Source organism: Prionailurus bengalensis, chromosome C2 (assembly GCF_016509475.1).
Source record: "Prionailurus bengalensis isolate Pbe53 chromosome C2, Fcat_Pben_1.1_paternal_pri, whole genome shotgun sequence".
In the NCBI taxonomy this organism is placed as follows: Eukaryota; Metazoa; Chordata; class Mammalia; order Carnivora; family Felidae; genus Prionailurus; species Prionailurus bengalensis.
In genome coordinates, this window is record NC_057350.1 from 10,984,387 (window position 1) to 11,001,880 (window position 17,494).

The window sequence follows — 17,494 nt, forward strand, 5'->3', positions numbered from 1 at the left end:
GGGTCTTTGCAGATGCCACCAGGTTAAGATGAGGTCCCTGGGGTGGGCCGACATCCGATATGACTGATGTTCTTAGAAGATGTGGGCAATTAGGTCACGGCCAGGTGGGGAGAAGCCTCGTCAAGACAGGCAGAGACTGAGTATCAGCGGGGAGCCAAGGAGTGCCGGGGATTGACGGCCAACACCAGACTGGGAGAGGCCAGGAGGGGCTCTCCCCTACTGGTTTCATGGAAGCTTGGCCCCACATGCACCATGATTTCAGACGTCTGGCCTCCAGACCTGTGGGACCAGGAGTTTGTTAGGTTTCATTTGGGCTCCGTCAGGGCAGCCACGGGAACTCGGGCAGTGCCTTTTGCCCCACCCCCAGACAGCAGCTTTCTTCTCCTCGCCTCCTGACAGGACAGAAGATTCTCTGGGAATCTTCCCTCACAGCTGAGAAAGTGGGAAAGGGATTGCGGTGGAGGCGGATGGTGCCGGGGCCATTCATTGCTCAGGGCAGCAGAAGAAAGCCCCCTTGGCGTTACCTGACCTTCGAGAATCCCAGAGAACGACTGCCTTGGTTTCAGCCTGCGTCTCCAGCGGTCGCCATAGCACGCTGCGACGCGCTGAATGCTCGCCCACTCCTGGAAAAGGGTGGACTGTTGAAATAAAACATCATCGGTGGAGACCTGCACACAGTGTACGTTAGAAGCAACACATCAGCATTGTTGGCCGTCCTCAGTGGACAAATGGGGCCCCGTCCACTGCCGCCCTTGCTTGGTGGGATAGACCGTGATGCTTCCACGCGAGCTTGGAGGCAGGGGTTAGGACATCTCTGACCAGAACCCTGGCGTGGACTCCTAGAGTCTCCGCGATGTGAGTGGCTCTTTGGGACAGAATCCTTTGAAAGCCTAATGAAAGCTATGACTCCCTGTCACCCCATTCCCGAAAAATGCACGTGGACGCATGTTGCCCAACATCGCAGGGGCTCATGGGCTTCTGGAGGCCCTCTCACAACTGGGGGCACCTAATGAACCCTGCGTGGGTTACCCGCTTCCGACAGACCCAGATTGCCCGCAGGGAAGGCAGGCAGGCCGGGGGTGCACCTTTGGAGGGGGACCCAGAGGGCACTCTGACCCGTGATGTGATCAGAGCCGGCGTAGCAACTGGAACCCCAGGCACACAGCTGGTGCTTAGCACCAGTCCACTGACCCCCCCCCCCCCCACTGGGATTCCTATGACTTTGAAGGCAGGGGGAGATCCCATGATCCTTAGTGCTCCCGGGCCTCGAGGGACCCGGCGTTCAGCACCCTCTTCCACACCCCTCAAACCTTTTATAAGCCACACATTTTCAAAGGCTTATTATCATATTTCCCCCCTTTTTTGTTACATTTAAATTTTAGCTAACATACGGTGCAAGATTGGTTTCAGGAGTAGAACTCAGTGGCTCATCACTTCCATACAACACCCAGTGCTCATCACAAGTGTCCTTCTTAGTCCCCATCCTCCAGCCAGCCCATCCCCCACCCATTTCCCTCCAGCAACCCATAGTTTGTTCTCCATCGTTAAGAGTCTCTTATGGTTTGTTTCCCTCTCTTCTCCGCCCCCCACTCCTTCCCCATGTTTGTTAACATGCATAGAGCACTTGCCATGTCGGTTACTGTTCTGAGCTCTTTAGAAATGGGATCCCAGGGGCACCTGGGTGGCTCAGGCAGCTAAGCGTCCAACTTTGGCTCCGGTCATAATCCTGCGGTCTATGAGTTCAAGCCCCACGTTGGACTCTGTGCTGACAGCCCAGAGCCTGGAGCCTGCTTCGGATTCTGCGTCTCCCTCTTTCTCTGCCCCTCCCCTGCCCTCACTGTCTCTCTCTCTCAAAAAATAAATAAACGTGAAAAAAATTTTAAGAAAGAAATGAAATCCCAGTACTTTATATGCAATATTGTATGTGTTCCCTGGCTAGGACAACATGCCTTAAAGGAATTAACAATTTCTTTTTAAAAATCAGTCTTTCGGGGCGCCTGGATGGCTCCGTTGGTGAAGCGTCCACCAAAGCCCTACATATGCCTCTGCACTGACAGCACAGAGCCTGCTTGGGATTCTCGCTCTAAATAAATAAATAAACTTCAAAAAACCCTAGTCTTTCATCATGATCTGTAGTGTGTGTTTTCTTAAGTTCATTATGACACTGTAGGAAGTGGATGTGGGTTCTTGGGGGGGCTCTGATGAGGCAGCCCCAGGGGCTCGATTGCCTGCGGATAGTTAAGCTCCGCCGTGAACCCCTGATGCCTGCAGATAGAAAGCAAAGGGGGCAAGCCAGCCATCCGGGAGTGCGGACGCAGTCTTGATGGCCTTGTGGGGTTTTAGGAGAAGCTGGAGAGGTGGACGTTTATGTGGAATCTCTTGATTTTTAAATATTGGCACCTAATTCCACTTAAAAAAAAAATGTGTAAGCCAAACAGAAAATGACCTTGAGTTGAATTCTACCCAAAGACCACTGATTTACAACGTCCGCTTTAAAGAGAAAAAATAGCTGCCAGCAGCCCCAGGCCACACTTGATAGAAAGCAGGGTCCGGGAGGGGCGCCTGCTTCTGAAAGGCTGGTGGCCTGGACCTGGCGAGAGAAGGAGGCGGAATCCCTGGAATCACCGGCCACTGAACCTGTAGTCCCAGCCCCGTGGTGAGCCCCTGCCCCCGGCTGTCTCCCTCTGGCGCCATGGGGGCATCCATTCATCAGACTCTCCCATTCAGATGTCAGGCCCTCACTCTGTCACTCTGTCACTGTGTCACTCTGTCACCGTACTTTACAACTCCGATGTTGCTCTCAGCCTCTTGGAGCTGGTTGTGGGGATCCAGACTGCGGAGGTGGCCCCACTCCATGTGCAGACAAATCAGGCTTCTGAGCCTTTTACAAGACAGGGCTGACCATGGATGGGGGTGGGGGGGTGGGGGGGGTGGGGTGGGGAGGGTGGGGGTGGGGTGGGGAAGGGGCCAAACGAGGAATGCCATTTCCACCTAGTCTCTTCTGGAGCCACCTGGCCTGGCTGGGCGAATAGCTTTAAAACTTCTCCAGTGTTGACAGGTCGTGTGCAATTCATTGGACTGTGGTCCCTTGAAGAGTTAGCTCCAAGAAGGTCAACTAGACCTCAGGGAGGTTCAAGGACACACCCAAGGTCATTGGTTGCTTAGAGGAGGAAGCCGACAGGAGCTCTGTGTCCCTCCTCCAGCTGCTTTACCAGGCCAAGGGCTCCTAGAGGCCTTGAGGTGGGAAAGATAATCGCCGCGGTGGGGAAGGTGGGGACCGTGAATTTACTGATTTTATTCTTCTGGAGCACTTTTAAAAATAGTATATCATTTAGAAACATCAGACAATTTACACTCGAAAAGGATCCACTGCTTCTGATTCTGTGTCTCCTTCATTCTCTGCCCCTCTCCCGCTCACACTCTCTCTCTCAAAAAATAAACATTAAAAAATTTTTTTAAAAATAAAGGGGGGACGCCTGGGGTGGGGCTCAGTCGGTTAAGCGTCCCACTTTGGCTCAGGTCATGATGTCACAGTTTATGGGTTCAAGCCCCTTGTCGGGCTCTGTGCTGACAGCTGGGAGCCTAGAGCCTCCTTCAAATTGTGTGTCTCCCTCTCTCTCGGCCCCTCCCCTGCTCTCTCTCTCTCTCTCAAAAAATAAACATTAAAAAAAAGGGGAGGGGATCCAAATACCATCTGCACTGTGTACCCAGAGGTCTGCTCAGAAAGACAAAACATGACCCAGCCTATCAGCCAAGGTTTTTTTAAAAAAAAGGCAAACAAGCCAAAAGGAAGGCAAGCTGCAAAATATGAGAATATGGTTTGAAATCTTGCCTTTGCACCAGCGCTGAACTTCAGTCTCCCCTCAGGACGCTGCCCCACTCTAACAAGAGTCAGAAATAAGCCGACAGGCAGACAAAACTGCTGTGGATTCCATAACCTTCGAATTCCCAGGCAAGGCTGGACTGAGTCCGGCTAACGCAGTGCGCAGTGCGTGTGGCTCCCCAGGCGACACCCTATCTTAAATCCACATCAGTAGATGACTTCCCTGTGGGCACAAAGGAGAGGTAAATACTAAATCAGACGGAGGGAGATAACCCAAGGCTCTAAGGACTTGCAGACAAAAGAAATGCACAGAAGGCTGTGAATGGATCGATTAAGGGGTGGTAAATTCCTTAAGGAAGCCGACTGGCTGGACGCACGAAACAAATCTAAATACAAACCGGAGTCTGGAGATTGGGAACAACTGGTCCCTCAGGTTCCCCCGGGTGCGTCTGCGTGAGGTCAGCAAAGCTGGAGCCAGTGATCAAGACCTCTGAAAATACTGGGCGCTTTCGGCCAGACGTGGCCAGTGAAGGCACTGCGGGCGCGGCTGCCCCCCTGGCGGTCACGTTGAGGATAATTCTCAATGCGCGGGGAGCCCTGAGCACGCGGGGGGCCAGGTGGCGTTTGCTTGGGGCTGGGTGAGGTGCTTGGAACCCGCTGTAGACCCTCTGGGCAGGCTGAACCTCCATTCGCTTGTCCGGTTCCGCGAGACGGGGCTCACCGTGGGCACCATTATGAAACACGAAGAAGAAAGCCTGGAAGGGGGCCCCTGGGTGGCTCAGTCGGTTAAGCGTTCAACTTCAGTTCCGGTCACGATCTCCCAGTTGGTGAGTTCGAGCCCCGACGTGGGGCTCTGTGCCGACAGCCCGGGGCCTGGAGCCTGCTTCAGATTCTGTGTCTCCCTCTCTCTCTCTGCCTTTCCCCCTGCTTGCTCTCTCTTTCAAAAATAAGAAGCACTAAAAAAAAATTAAAAAAAAAAAAAAAAAAAGAAAGCCTGGAAAGAGAAGCAGTTTCCAGGATGTGTCTCCTGAGGCACCTTCTCAGAGCAGGGGGCCCTGAGGGCTCAGACGTCTTGGGAAGTCGCTAGGACCCCTTCTCCCTTCTCTTGTGCTGGAATCTGCTCAATCCCCCTCCCCATTTCCAGAACGAACTCTTAATCATCCTTTGGAAAATGGTGTCTAAGCCCCTATCAGTTCCAGGCCTGTGACCACTGTGCTTCGCGTGGAGAAAGCACTGCACACCTGGGTCACCTCAGAGCGCCTCTGGTGTTGATCACCTCCATCCCCTGCAACCCCAGTGGTGAGGGAGGGGTTCCTGCCCCAGGGATGGGGGGGGAGGACGACACTGGACAGACGAGACCACCAAGCAGGCTCTCCGCCTCATTCACTCGCAGTCAGAGGGAGGGGGACGCTGCAGGCCACGCGGGGGCCCCACGAGGGTCACACTCAGGACCAGAGTGAACACACAGGGCTGTGAGAGGCGGGCTCTATAGCAGCAAGAGGGTGAGGTGGCCCGGGTCCCACGGGAGGGTGTGACGGGCTTGCCTGGAGAATTCCACGAGCCGGGCGGGAACTGGAACCCCGCGCTCAGGGGTCAGCAGGCCCCGAGCTTCTGTGTGACGAGGAGGGGTGTTTGGCCGGGGGACCTTCTCCACAGGAGCCGAGTGGGGAGAGGAACCTGCGAGGAGACCACTGACAGCCTCCAACGGCACCCGGGGTCAGGGAAGCTCATAATTTTGGGCCTTGCCCCACGGTTGGGATGTCCAGGCAGGGTGTGCACTGAGTCGGACGCTGGGCTACGGGGCCAAGTGAAGGTGGCACCCAGCCCCTGCTCCTTCAGCCAAGTTCAGCGCTCTTGAGTGGGGCTGTGGCTACTGACAGAAGGGGTGCCTTTCTCCAGCTGGCTCAAAGGACCCTATGGACTTGCGTCGCGTGACCAGCGTTGACTCTCATTTCCTGTGTACCTTGCACACCCATCACCGAGTGTGGACTTACAGTTTCCAAGGTACGCTGTGGTGGGAGGGAATGCAGGGGGTTAGCAGGGTGGGCTCACTGCCCGCACCCCCTCCCCATGGGTCAGGAAGGCTTCCCCCAGGAGGACGGAGGGGGCTCTGAGGTGACTCGGCAGCAAAAGTAGCCTAAAGAGGGGCGCCTGGGTGGCGCAGTCGGTTAAGCGTCCGACTTCAGCCAGGTCACGATCTCGCGGTCCGGGAGTTCGAGCCCCGCGTCAGGCTCCGGGCTGATGGCTCGGAGCCTGGAGCCTGTTTCCGATTCTGTGTCTCCCTCTCTCTCTGTCCCTCCCCCATTCATGCTCTGTCTCTCTCTGTCCCAAAAATTAAAAAAAAAAAAAAAAAAAAAAAAAAGTAGCCTAAAGAATGGAGAATATGCCTGCTTTCAGGAAAAGCCCGGAGACCCATAGGAAAGAACCCAGTTTTCCAGGCTGCTTTTATAAAAAAATTTCTAATGTTTATTTGGTTTTGACAGACAGAGAGAGCGAGAGAGAGAGAGAGAGAGGAGGAGCAGAGAGAGAGGGAGACACAGAATCCAAAGCAGGCTCCAGGCTCCGAGCTGTCAGCATAAAGCCTGATGGCAGGGCTTGAACTCACAAGCTGTGAGATCATCACCTGAGCCCAAGTTGGACACTTAACCAACTGAGTCACCCAGGCACCCCTCCAGGGGTGGCTTAAAAACCACCCCTGCTTTTTAAACCCAAATATCACACTGCCAACAAAGTAGAATATCGTTGGATTTTGAAGACGTGGACGAACACTCTAGATCAGAGTTTGGCCAACGATGGCCTGCAGGCCAAATCTGGCCTGCCACGTGTTTTTGGAAATAAACTTTTATTGGAAATAGCCACATTCATTTGCACATTATCTGAGGCTGCGCTGGTGCTATAGAAACGGAGCTGAGTCCTTGTGACAGACATCACATGGTTCACAAATCCAAAAATATTGACTATCTGGCTCTTTAAAGAAAAAAAAATGTACTGGCCCCCATTCTAGAGCCATCTTGAATATTTTAATGTGTGGCCACGCTTGGTAAACATGTGGCCCTGTGGATGCACATTCTGGAGCATGCAGCTACGCGAGTCACAGGAGAGAGACCGTGGGCACTCTGAAGTCACACTGAGGCAGGTCCCGGCAGAACGCCCCCCCACGGATCTTCATAGGAGTTCTGTCTGTTAAGCATAGACTACCAGAATTTGGATTAAAAAAAAAAAAGTTAGTAACTACGATTAGGCCCGGAATTATGCACTTTACAATTTTTTGAGTGCTTCTGTGTATTTGCAAAATCCACGTATCTATTGTGCTACCCCAATGTTTGTAGCAGCACTACCGACAATAGCCAAAATATGGAAAGAGCCCACGTGTCCATCGAGGGATGAACGGATACAGAAGAGATGGTCTATATATACAATGGAGTATTACTCGGCCATCAAAAAGGATGAAATCTTGCCATTTGCAATGATGTGGGTGCAGCTAGAATGTATTATGCTAAGGGAAAGAAGTCAGAGACAAATACCACGTGATTTTAGTCGTACGTGGAACTTACGAAACAAAATAGATGATCATGTGGGAGAGGGGTGAGGGAGGGAAGAGAAGAGAGGGAAACAAACCACAAGAGACTCCGAATGACAGAGAATAAATTGAGGCTTGATGGAGGGAGGTGGGCGGGGGAGGTGGGTACCAAGGAGGGCACTAATTGTGATGGGTGTTGTATCTATTCAGTGACGAATCACTGAATTCTACTCCTAAAACCAATACTGCGCTGTACATTCACCAAAATTTAAGATAAATAAATGGACAAACAAATAAATATTTGGCTAAAACACACGCACAGAAACATGGCTGTCTTAACCAGCACCCTCTATTGAAAACCCCTGGGCTGGACACCCAGGGAACCATCCGGGGCACATCTTCTGGTTGTCATAGCCGACATTGGCCACACAGGGGCAGAACACCCCTGGCTATTACATATCCCTGCCCAGCAAGAAACCAGGAGTCTCAGCCTCCTGGGGCCTCCCCCCCCCCCCAGGGGGGGGGGGCTTTTTTGGTTAACGTCAGGGCAATCCGGGTACAGTTTCACACTTCCTTTGATTCTATTGTGAGGCAGGGGAACATTTCTACAAGGAGATGGAAATCAGGGCGGAGAGGGAACTTTAGAGGATTCGATTTAAAATGTTTGAAAGCAAGAATTTCGGACCTGCTGGCATGGAAACGGCTGATTGCCAGCCAGGAGCTAATATGTTCGCTGCAAACTTCGTTCTTAAAACAATCGATTTGTCTTTTTAATAGGTAATTGACACATGGTAAAAAGCAATAAACAAACAAACCATCAAAAAGGATACTTCTCGGAAGCGATAAAGGGATTCTTCGGTCTCCTTTCGGAGATCTACTATATACATATGAGAATAACCAGCTTTTGTGTACAAATGGCATACAAGAGACGCCAATCTGCATCGTGCTTATTTATTTATTTTTTTTCCTATTAGCAATATATTGAAGAGTGTTCCTCATCAGTGCACAGATATCTACCCCCTCCCTTTGAATGCTTGAACAGGATCCCATTGGGTGGATTTCCACACTGTCTTGAAACAGACCTCTCTTGATGGACATTTAGATGGCTTCCAATCTTCTGCTGTCACATGAGGTGATGACTAGACTTGTATATATGCCCTGGAAATCCGCTCAGACCTAAGTCCCCAAAACTCCTAGAAGGTGACTGAGCAGCCAGGGGGATGCATATTATACAATTTTAATCAGGCCAGTTATCCTCTAATGATGCCGGTAACTGACTTCTATGAGCTGTCACTATGTGTCAGGCACCATTCTGACTGCTTTAAAAAAAAATTTTTTTTTCAATATTTACTTTTGAGAGAGAAAGAGACAGAGCACGAGGCAGGGAGGGGCAGAGAGAGAGGGAGACACAGAATCCAAAGCGGGCTCCAGGCTCTGAGCTGTCAGCACAGAGTCTGACATGGGCTCGAACCCATAAATTGGGAGATCATGACCAGAGCTGAAGTCAGATGCTTAACCGACGGAGCCACCCTGGCGCCCCCTGATTACCTTTTAAACTGTGGTAAAGGCACTGTGGATAAATCCAATTTACGGGAGATCTTCATTCATCTATTGTAGTAAATGAGATCTCTTTATAATTTCGATTTGCATTCACATCATTATTAGTGAGAATGAGCCTCTTTTTATCTGGTTAAAAGCCATTTGTACTTCTTTTTCTTTTTTTTTTTTATTTTTTTTATTTCTTTTTTTTTTTTAATTTTTTTTTTCAACGTTTATTTATTTTTGGGACAGAGAGAGACAGAGCATGAACGGGGGAGGGGCAGAGAGAGAGGGAGACACAGAATCGGAAACAGGCTCCAGGCTCTGAGCCGTCAGCCCAGAGCCCGACGCGGGGCTCGAACTCCCGGACCGCGAGATCGTGACCTGGCTGAAGTCGGACGCTTCACCGACGGCGCCACCCAGGCGCCCCACTCAGCTATTCTTGTATGTTCCATTTTCCACATGAATTTTAGACTCCATTTGTCTCTGTTAATTTGAATGAGGTAAGGCTCTCAAAGTCTTTGTTGAAATAAGAAACCTAACAGATTTATTTACCTTGTGCCTCCTTGTGAAGGAAGAGAGAAGCCAGAAAACTTCACAAACGCTTATACCTTGGGAAAAGCAGAGGCACCACTTAAAAGACTTCTGTCGGAGCCAACTTAAGTAAGATGGCCAATGGGAAGTAGAGCCTTGGGGGGACGTTGAGGTTACTTTTCTCGGGGCAGAGCAGCAACCTTGAAAAAGCAAGTGACTTGCCTATTCGTTGGGATAACGTCTCCAGGATGGATGTTTATGATGCAAGATGCTGTCTGTTTTTTGCCGCAGCAGGGGAAAAGGACCATTTCCACCCTTCACTTTTGCTGCAGTTTCGCTGTGGGTTTTCAAGCCTAAAACCTGGAATTCTGTTCCCTGGTACTGAGAGAAAAAAAGATGGGTCTGAAAAGCATAAAAACACGTTCTTGGAAAGGAAAGGCGAAGAATAAGATCATGAACAAATGGCGTGTGGGCTCGGATTACATGACATTCAGTAAAGCTCGGAAATACAAAACAAAACGAGAAGAACAAGGAAAAACGAAAACCCTCCGTTGGTGTTTTCATTAGGATCATACTAAACGCACAGATTTATTTGGAAAGGACGGCCGTCTTTCCACAAGACAGTCTTTCTATCAAAGGGTAGGAAATATTTGCGTTTAGTCGAATCTTTTTTTTTTTGTCTCTGGTTTTTAGATTTTCTCTGTGGATGAATCTTACACATTTAATGCACTCTTGGGTGTTTTATCTTCTTGGTTCTTATTGTAACTGGAATCTTTTCTTTAATTATATTTACAAAGTGATTGCTGTTAATACAGATCCTTGGATATTGACTTGCTTTTTAGTATTTATTTTGTACCCATTCAACTTACTGGACTGTCCTACCATTGCTAACAGTTTTGCAATAGATTCTCTTCATTTTTCCAACCATACAGGCAATGATAATTTTTGCTTCCTCCTTTCCAGTTTTTGTGCCTCTTGTCTAATTGAGTCAGATGATTCCTACAGTACAACGTTAAATGGCAGTGGTGATAATGGGTGATTGTGTCCTGTTCCCCATTATAGAGTGCTTCTCATGTTTTACCATTAAGCACTCGTTTCTGACTTGAGATCTTTAAAGAAAATTTTTTTAATGTTTATTTATTTTTGAGAGAGACAGAGACAGAATGCAAGTGGGTTCGCGGCAGAGAGAGAGGGAGACACAGAATCCGAAGCAGGCTCCAGGCTCCGAGCTGTCAGCACAGAGCCCGATGCGGGGCTCGAACTCACAAACCGTGAGATCATGACCTGAGCCGAAGTCGGACGCCCAACCAACTGAGCCACCCAGGCACCCCGACTTGAGATGTTCTAAATTTGGCATTTTACAGAATTGGTTATCTTTTTATTTACCAAGATTTTAAAAATCAGGACGAAATTGGAATTTAACAAACACCTATTTTCTGTGAAGATGAACACATTTTTTTCTTCAGACTTGTTCATGTGGTAAATCACATCCATAGATTTCCTGATATTGAACAACTCTTCTGTGATTGGCATAACTGCATTTGTTTGTGGAATTTATTCTTTTCATGCACTGTTGGATCTGTTGGCTAGTATTGGATTTAGAATATTCACATCTATATCCATAAGTGAAGTTGGTCTGTGGTTTCCTTTCACTACGGGGGTTTTATCAGGTTAAGTTATCATCGCTCTCCTAGCTTCATCAGAAAAATTTGGAAGCTGTGTTCTTTCTCCATGCTCTATGGCAGTTTAAAAGCAGCATTTTCTAATCAATAAAGGTTTAGCAGGATTCACTTGTGAAACTGTCTGAACCAGATGCTTCTCTGGGTAGATGCCTCTATAGCAAATTTTTCAGCATCTTCTATGGTAACTGATATTTTCTGATTAAAAAAAATCTCTTTTGGAGGGCGCCGGGGTGGCTCAGTCGGTTAAGTGTCCGACTTTGGCTCTGGTCATGATCTCGGGGTCCGTGAGTTTGAGCCCCGTCCCTCTTCGGGCTCTGTGCTGACAGCTCAGATCCTGTGTCTCCCTCTCTCTCTGCCCCTCCCCTGCTCTCACTGTCTCTCTCTCTCAAAAAATAAATAAACATTTAAGAAAAGACTTAAAAAAATCTCCTTTGGGGTCAGTTTTGATTATTATTATTTTTTTTTAATTTTTTTTTCAACGTTTATTTATTTTTGGGACAGAGAGAGACGGAGCATGAACGGGAGAGGGGCAGAGAGACAGGGAGACACAGAATCGGAAACAGGCTCCAGGCTCCGAGCCATCAGCCCAGAGCCTGACGCGGGGCCCGAACCCACGGACCGCGGAATCATGACCTGGCTGAAGTCGGACGCTTAACCGACTGCGCCACCCAGGCGCCCCAGTTTTGATTATTTATATTTTCCTAGAAAGTCGTTCATTTGGGCAAGGCTTTCAGACTTATTTGCACAGAAATGAGCGAAAGAATTAAGACATTACTTCTTAGATTTCCTCTATATCTCTGGTTATTCCCTCAACTATCCTTATTTGGTATGTTTGTTCTTTCTGCTTTATTTTTACTTTTTTTTTTTTTTAAGTAGGCTTCATGCCCAGCATCATGGAGCCCAATGCGGAGCTTGAACTCACAACCCTGAGATCAAGACCGGAGCTGAGATCAAGAATTGGACTCTTAACTGACTGAGCCACCCAGGTGCCCCTCCTCTATTTCCTTATTAGGGTAACTAATTGTTTCTCATCGTGTTTATTTATTTATTTATTTATTCTTTAAGGAACCAACTCTCAGCGTTATTGTTTTTCTAGCTTCTAAATTCTGCCCTTCTCCTGTTTAATATTTTTTCTCCCAGCCTTCTTTGGGCTTATGTTGTTATTCTTATCGAAACATCTGGAATTAGGTACTGAATTTAACATTTTTTTTTTTAATTTTTTTTTTTCAACGTTTATTTATTTTTGGGACAGAGAGAGACAGAGCATGAACGGGGGAGGGGCAGAGAGAGAGGGAGACACAGAATCAGAAACAGGTTCCAGGCTCTGAGCCATCAGCCCAGAGCCCGACGTGGGGTTCGAACTCACAGACCGCGAGATCGTGACCTGGCTGAAGTCGGACGCTTAACCGACTGCGCCACCCAGGCGCCCCTGAATTTAACATTTAAAGCAGCTTGATTGAGATACAAGTTACGTATCGTTAAAATCTACCCATTGCCAGTTTGCGAGCATTTCCCTCCGCCCCCAAATTTCCCCCTCCTGTTTGTGTCAGTTCCTTCTCCCTCCTCTGGCCCCGTGCGACCACCAATTTGCTTCTGTCTTCTTTTTTTTTTTTTTGCCTTTCCCAGGAATTTCACATAAATAGAGTCATACGATATGTTGCCTTCTGGCTTCTTTCACTGTGTCTGGCTTCTTTCACTCGGCATAATCCTTATGAAGTTCATCCATGTTTATGCTGCATGGTAGTCCTCTGCAAGGACATAGCACTTGGTGTTTCCACGGACCAGTTGATGAACATTTTGACCGATTCCAATTTGGGGCTATTATGAATGGTGTTGATATGAATATTTACGTACAAGTTTTTGTGTGGACATATACATATATATATATATTTTTTTTTTTTCTCAGTAGATACCCAGGAGTGAAATTGCTAAGTTATATGATATGCATAGGTTTAACCTTGACAAACACTACTGAACTGTTTCCAGAGGGCTGTACCTTTCAACATTCCAACCAGCAATGTAGGAGAGGTCCTGTTTCTCCACAGCCAACATTCAACATCATTCAACATCATGGGCACTTTTTAAATTAGAGCCATTTTAATGGATGTGTAGCGATAGGTCATTGGGTCTTCATTTGTATTCCCTTAGTAACTAATGATGTTGAGGATCTTTTCATGTGCTTTTAGCTGTTTGTGTATCTTCTTTGGCGAAACGTCTGTTCAAATCCTTTTTCTACTTCAAATTGAGTTGTTCGTGCTCTTATTATTAAATCATAAGACTTTTTCGTCTATTCTAGAGGCAAGTCCTTTATCAGATATCTGATTTGCAAATATTAGCTCCCCGTCTGTGTGGCTTTTCTTTGCATTTTCTTCATAGGGTCTTTTGAAGATCAAGTTTCCCATTTTTATGAAGACCGATTTATCAGGGTTTTTTGTTTTTCTTTTATGAATTGTGCCATTGATGTTACATCTAAGAAATCTTTTCTTTCTTTTTAAAAAAAAATGTTTTTTTGATGTTCATTTATTTTTGAGACAGAGAGAGAGCATGAACGGGGGAGAGTCAGAGAGAGAGGGAGGCACAAAATCCAAAGCAGGCCCCAGGCTCTGAGCCGTCAGCACAGAGCCCAACGCGGGGCTTGAACTCACAGACCGCGAGATCGTGACCTGAGCCGAAGTCGGATGCCTAACCGACTGAGCCACCCAGGTGCCCCAAGAAATCTTTTCTTAATCCAGTGTCATGATGTTCTTTTATGTGTTTGTCTGTAAGGTTTATAGTTTTAGGTTTTACACTGAGATTGTACCAAATGATCCATTTTGAGTCATTGTTTTACGTGGTGTGAGGTAAGGGTCTCAGTTTGTGTGTGTGTTTGTTTAGTTTTGCAAAGGAACATCCAGTTGTCCCAGTGCCCTTTGTTGAGAAGATTGTCCTTTCCTCATTTCTTAGTAAATCTATTTTTATTATTGTTTTCTTGTTAATAAGACCAGTTTTAGTACTTAGGTTTAACTATGTACTGTTTTGAATTCATTTTCTAGATAATATTTTACTTGAAGTTTCGATTTTCTTTTTGACCCAAGAATGCTTTAGGCTGTGATTTCCACATAACAAGCCTTATGTGTTGTGTGTGTGTTTTTTTTTCAATTTAAAAACCGATCTTTATTTTAATAATTGGTAGTAGAGAATATTTCTCCTCTCGAAATGTTCTAAGTTGCCCTTTACAGGTACACTGCGAGGCAGGTATTTTATGCATGTGAAAATTCCGTAGGCCTTGAAAAATGTTGTCTTCTGTGTTTACAGGACATGGAGAAAACTCCTCTGCTGCAGGAGGGAACGAGGCCAAGGTGCAAAGAGAGGCAGAAGCCGAAGCCAGAAATGGACCTGCCCCCTCGGATCCAGCCCCTTAGACCAGCTCTACCCTGCCTCTGTCTTGCCTACTTGAACCTGGAAAGTCTCCCTTTCTCTAACTCTGGTCTAGCTTTGGCTCTGCACCCCAGAGCGTCCCGGGGGTAGTAGCATCATCACGACAGAGAAGACTCATTTGAGGTAACAATAACGCTTTATCTGTGTTCCCACCATTTCTTTGGTTTTGCTCTGTGGGCTCTGTCATGTGGGGTTCGATCCTTCCCGGCCCGCATCGTCACGTCAGGTGGGGGAAAGGGGACTTCATTCGATAATTCACACGTGCCGTCTCGGGTCACAGTCAAAATTCTGAACTCAATCTTTAGGGTTGAGGCTCCCCTGCTCTTCCAGCTCAGGCCTGCAGGGGGCAGAACTGCGGCGGGAAATGGCAGCTGGGTTGGTTTCTGCCCCGTTCGTCGGCTTCCACTCCTGAGCCTGGTTGACTGTGCTGTCCGACCTCCCTCGGGGAGGGGGCAGTCTCACTGGTCTGTTCTGCGGTGGCCGTGAGAGCAACAGGCCAAGCGTGCAGGGCTCAGGCTCTGTCTCGTGGGCGCACTCTTGCCACCCCTCGCGGAGGCAGTGCTCAATGGCGGCCCCGTGTGGCCCCTGGAGGCAACAGCAGCGTTGGATGACTCAGGCGGCCCTCTGCCGTGGGCTGCCCTCCCCACCCCCTCTGGACGAAATCCCAGCGAGTCCCGGTCAACCCGGAGGCCTTAGGAGGGTGATAAATGTAGGACTTCCTGCTAACCAGGCACCGAGGGCCCAGAGAGTTCAGTGGGAGAAGACACGAGGTGTGGCTGTATTTGCCCCTGGGATTTATGAAATAGTTAACGTCACCACAATTTATTACCCTTTGTTTAAAAGTTGAGGTTTGGGGTGGTGAAGTGACTTGGCCACAGTCCCGCAGTGGGCACGTGGGGAAGTCCCAGCTGGAACCTGGCATCTCCGATTCCAAGGGCTGGGAGCCTTCCTCGGCACCTCCGTGGAGACGCGAGGTGACATGAAATGTCCTTCAACGGTGGAGAAGACAATGAATGGCATTACAAAGGAAAGGCAGGGTGCTTGGGTCAGGGTGCTCAGTTGGTTAAGCGTCCCACTCTTGGTTTCCGCTTAGGTCATATGATCTCACAGCTGGTTCATCAGATCAAGTCCAGGGCTGGGCTCTGCGCTGACAGTGCGGATCCCGCTTGGCATTCTCTTTCCCTCTTTCTTTGCCCCTTCTCTCTCTCTCTCTCTCTCTCTCTCTCTCTCTCTTTCAAAAATAAGCAAAAATAAAAAAAACTTTAAAAAAAAAAAGGAAAGGCAAGAATGACATATAGGTTAAAGATTTTTAAAACATGCAAAACATCTTTTAAATGTCCTCTGGAAGTTTGTACCCCCTGCAAGGCGGGAAACATCTGGAATCTGTGCTCCCTGCCAGAAGAGCTTGCCAGTGCCCTTTGTCTGGGGCAGGGCAGGGAGGAAGTTGGGTTGTTCTCCACAGGACTCCTGAATTGTCATTTTTAATGTCCTCTTGCACTGCAAGGAGTCAGAATTGGTTGGTGAAGTCTCCCTCCCCTAGAAAATACTCCTTAGAAAGAATGCCAAATGTGATTATGAGCATTTGTTTATTGACATTTTTTAAAAATGCCAGTTCTGACATCCTGAAATGTAAAGGCACTTGTTTCTATCCTTTTTTTTTTCTTCTTCTTCTTTTTCTGGCTAATCAAATCCACACTATTGCTACCTTTGCTTCCAACTTAGACATCTTCTAAGCTGACTGGTTCTTCAGTAGAGAAAGAAAAGAAGAGGGAGGGATGGAGAGAAAGAAAGAAATGACTAATGGATGGATGGAAAGAAAAGAAAGAAGAAAGAAAGAAAGAAAGAAAGAAAGAAAGAAAGAAAAAGAGATAAAGAAAGGGAGGAAAAGAAAGAGGGAGGGAGTGAAAGAGGGAAGGAAAGAAGGAAGGGAGGGAGGAAGGAAGGAAGAAAGGAAATAAGCCACGGCTATCTGGGAGAATTTGGTCTCTAATGTCAAAGGAACCAGAGGGTGTTGGGGTCCTTTCTCCCAGAACTTTAGCTCAGACAAATATTTACCAGGTGAATGGCTTTGTTTGATTGCATTTTGTCTAGACTGAACCAGAAGGTCTAAAGAGACATACACAAATAGCGAGAAAATTCTTGGCCCTCGTGGTGGTACAACTTGTTCCATTTCACTGTTATGTAAGCATTCGGGAATGACAGAGTTAGCGTCATCCACACAGTGCATACTAAGGCAGGCAGCTGCCCAGCCCCTGTGACCATGATCTTGACCACCTCTTCAACCCCAGGCACAGAGCACTTTCATTAGATGATGCCATGTGGCCACGGCCATGACAGAGTGTAGAATTCTTTTTTTAAATTAGCATTTGTAGGGGCACCTGGGTGGCTCAGTCGGTTGAGTCCAACTTTGGCTCGGGTCGTGATCTCATGGTTCGTGAGTTCGAGCCCCGCGTCGGGCTCTGTGCTGTCAGCTCGGAACCTGGAGCCTGTTTCGGATTCTGAGTCCCCCCCTCTCTCTCTGCCCCTTCCCCACGCATGCTGTGTCTCTCTCTGTCTCTCAAAAATGAATAGACATGGAAAAAAGATTTTTAAAATAGCGTTTGAATTTTCTGTATAAGCCTTCCACTTTATTTTCCCATAGTCTCTCAAGGCTTTCTGTGTTAAAGACACAGGGTGAGGTTCACATCGAAATGTAACATGCATGCAGAAAAGTGAATGTGGCCCAAGTGTATGATGCTATGAAGAGCCCCAAACTGATCAAATCCATGGAACAGATTATGACCAGCACCCTAGGGTCCTCCTCCTTCCACCTTTAGTTACTTACCTTCAGCTGGAGGAGATCCACTGTCCTGACTTTTAACATCACGGTTCCACTTTGGCCAACGGGAAGGGTTTCAAGGTCATGGATATGCCTCAGCAATGACAACCTGCAGGGCAAGCGGTTGGGAGGATTCGTGGGGCTCTGGGTCCAGCTCGAAA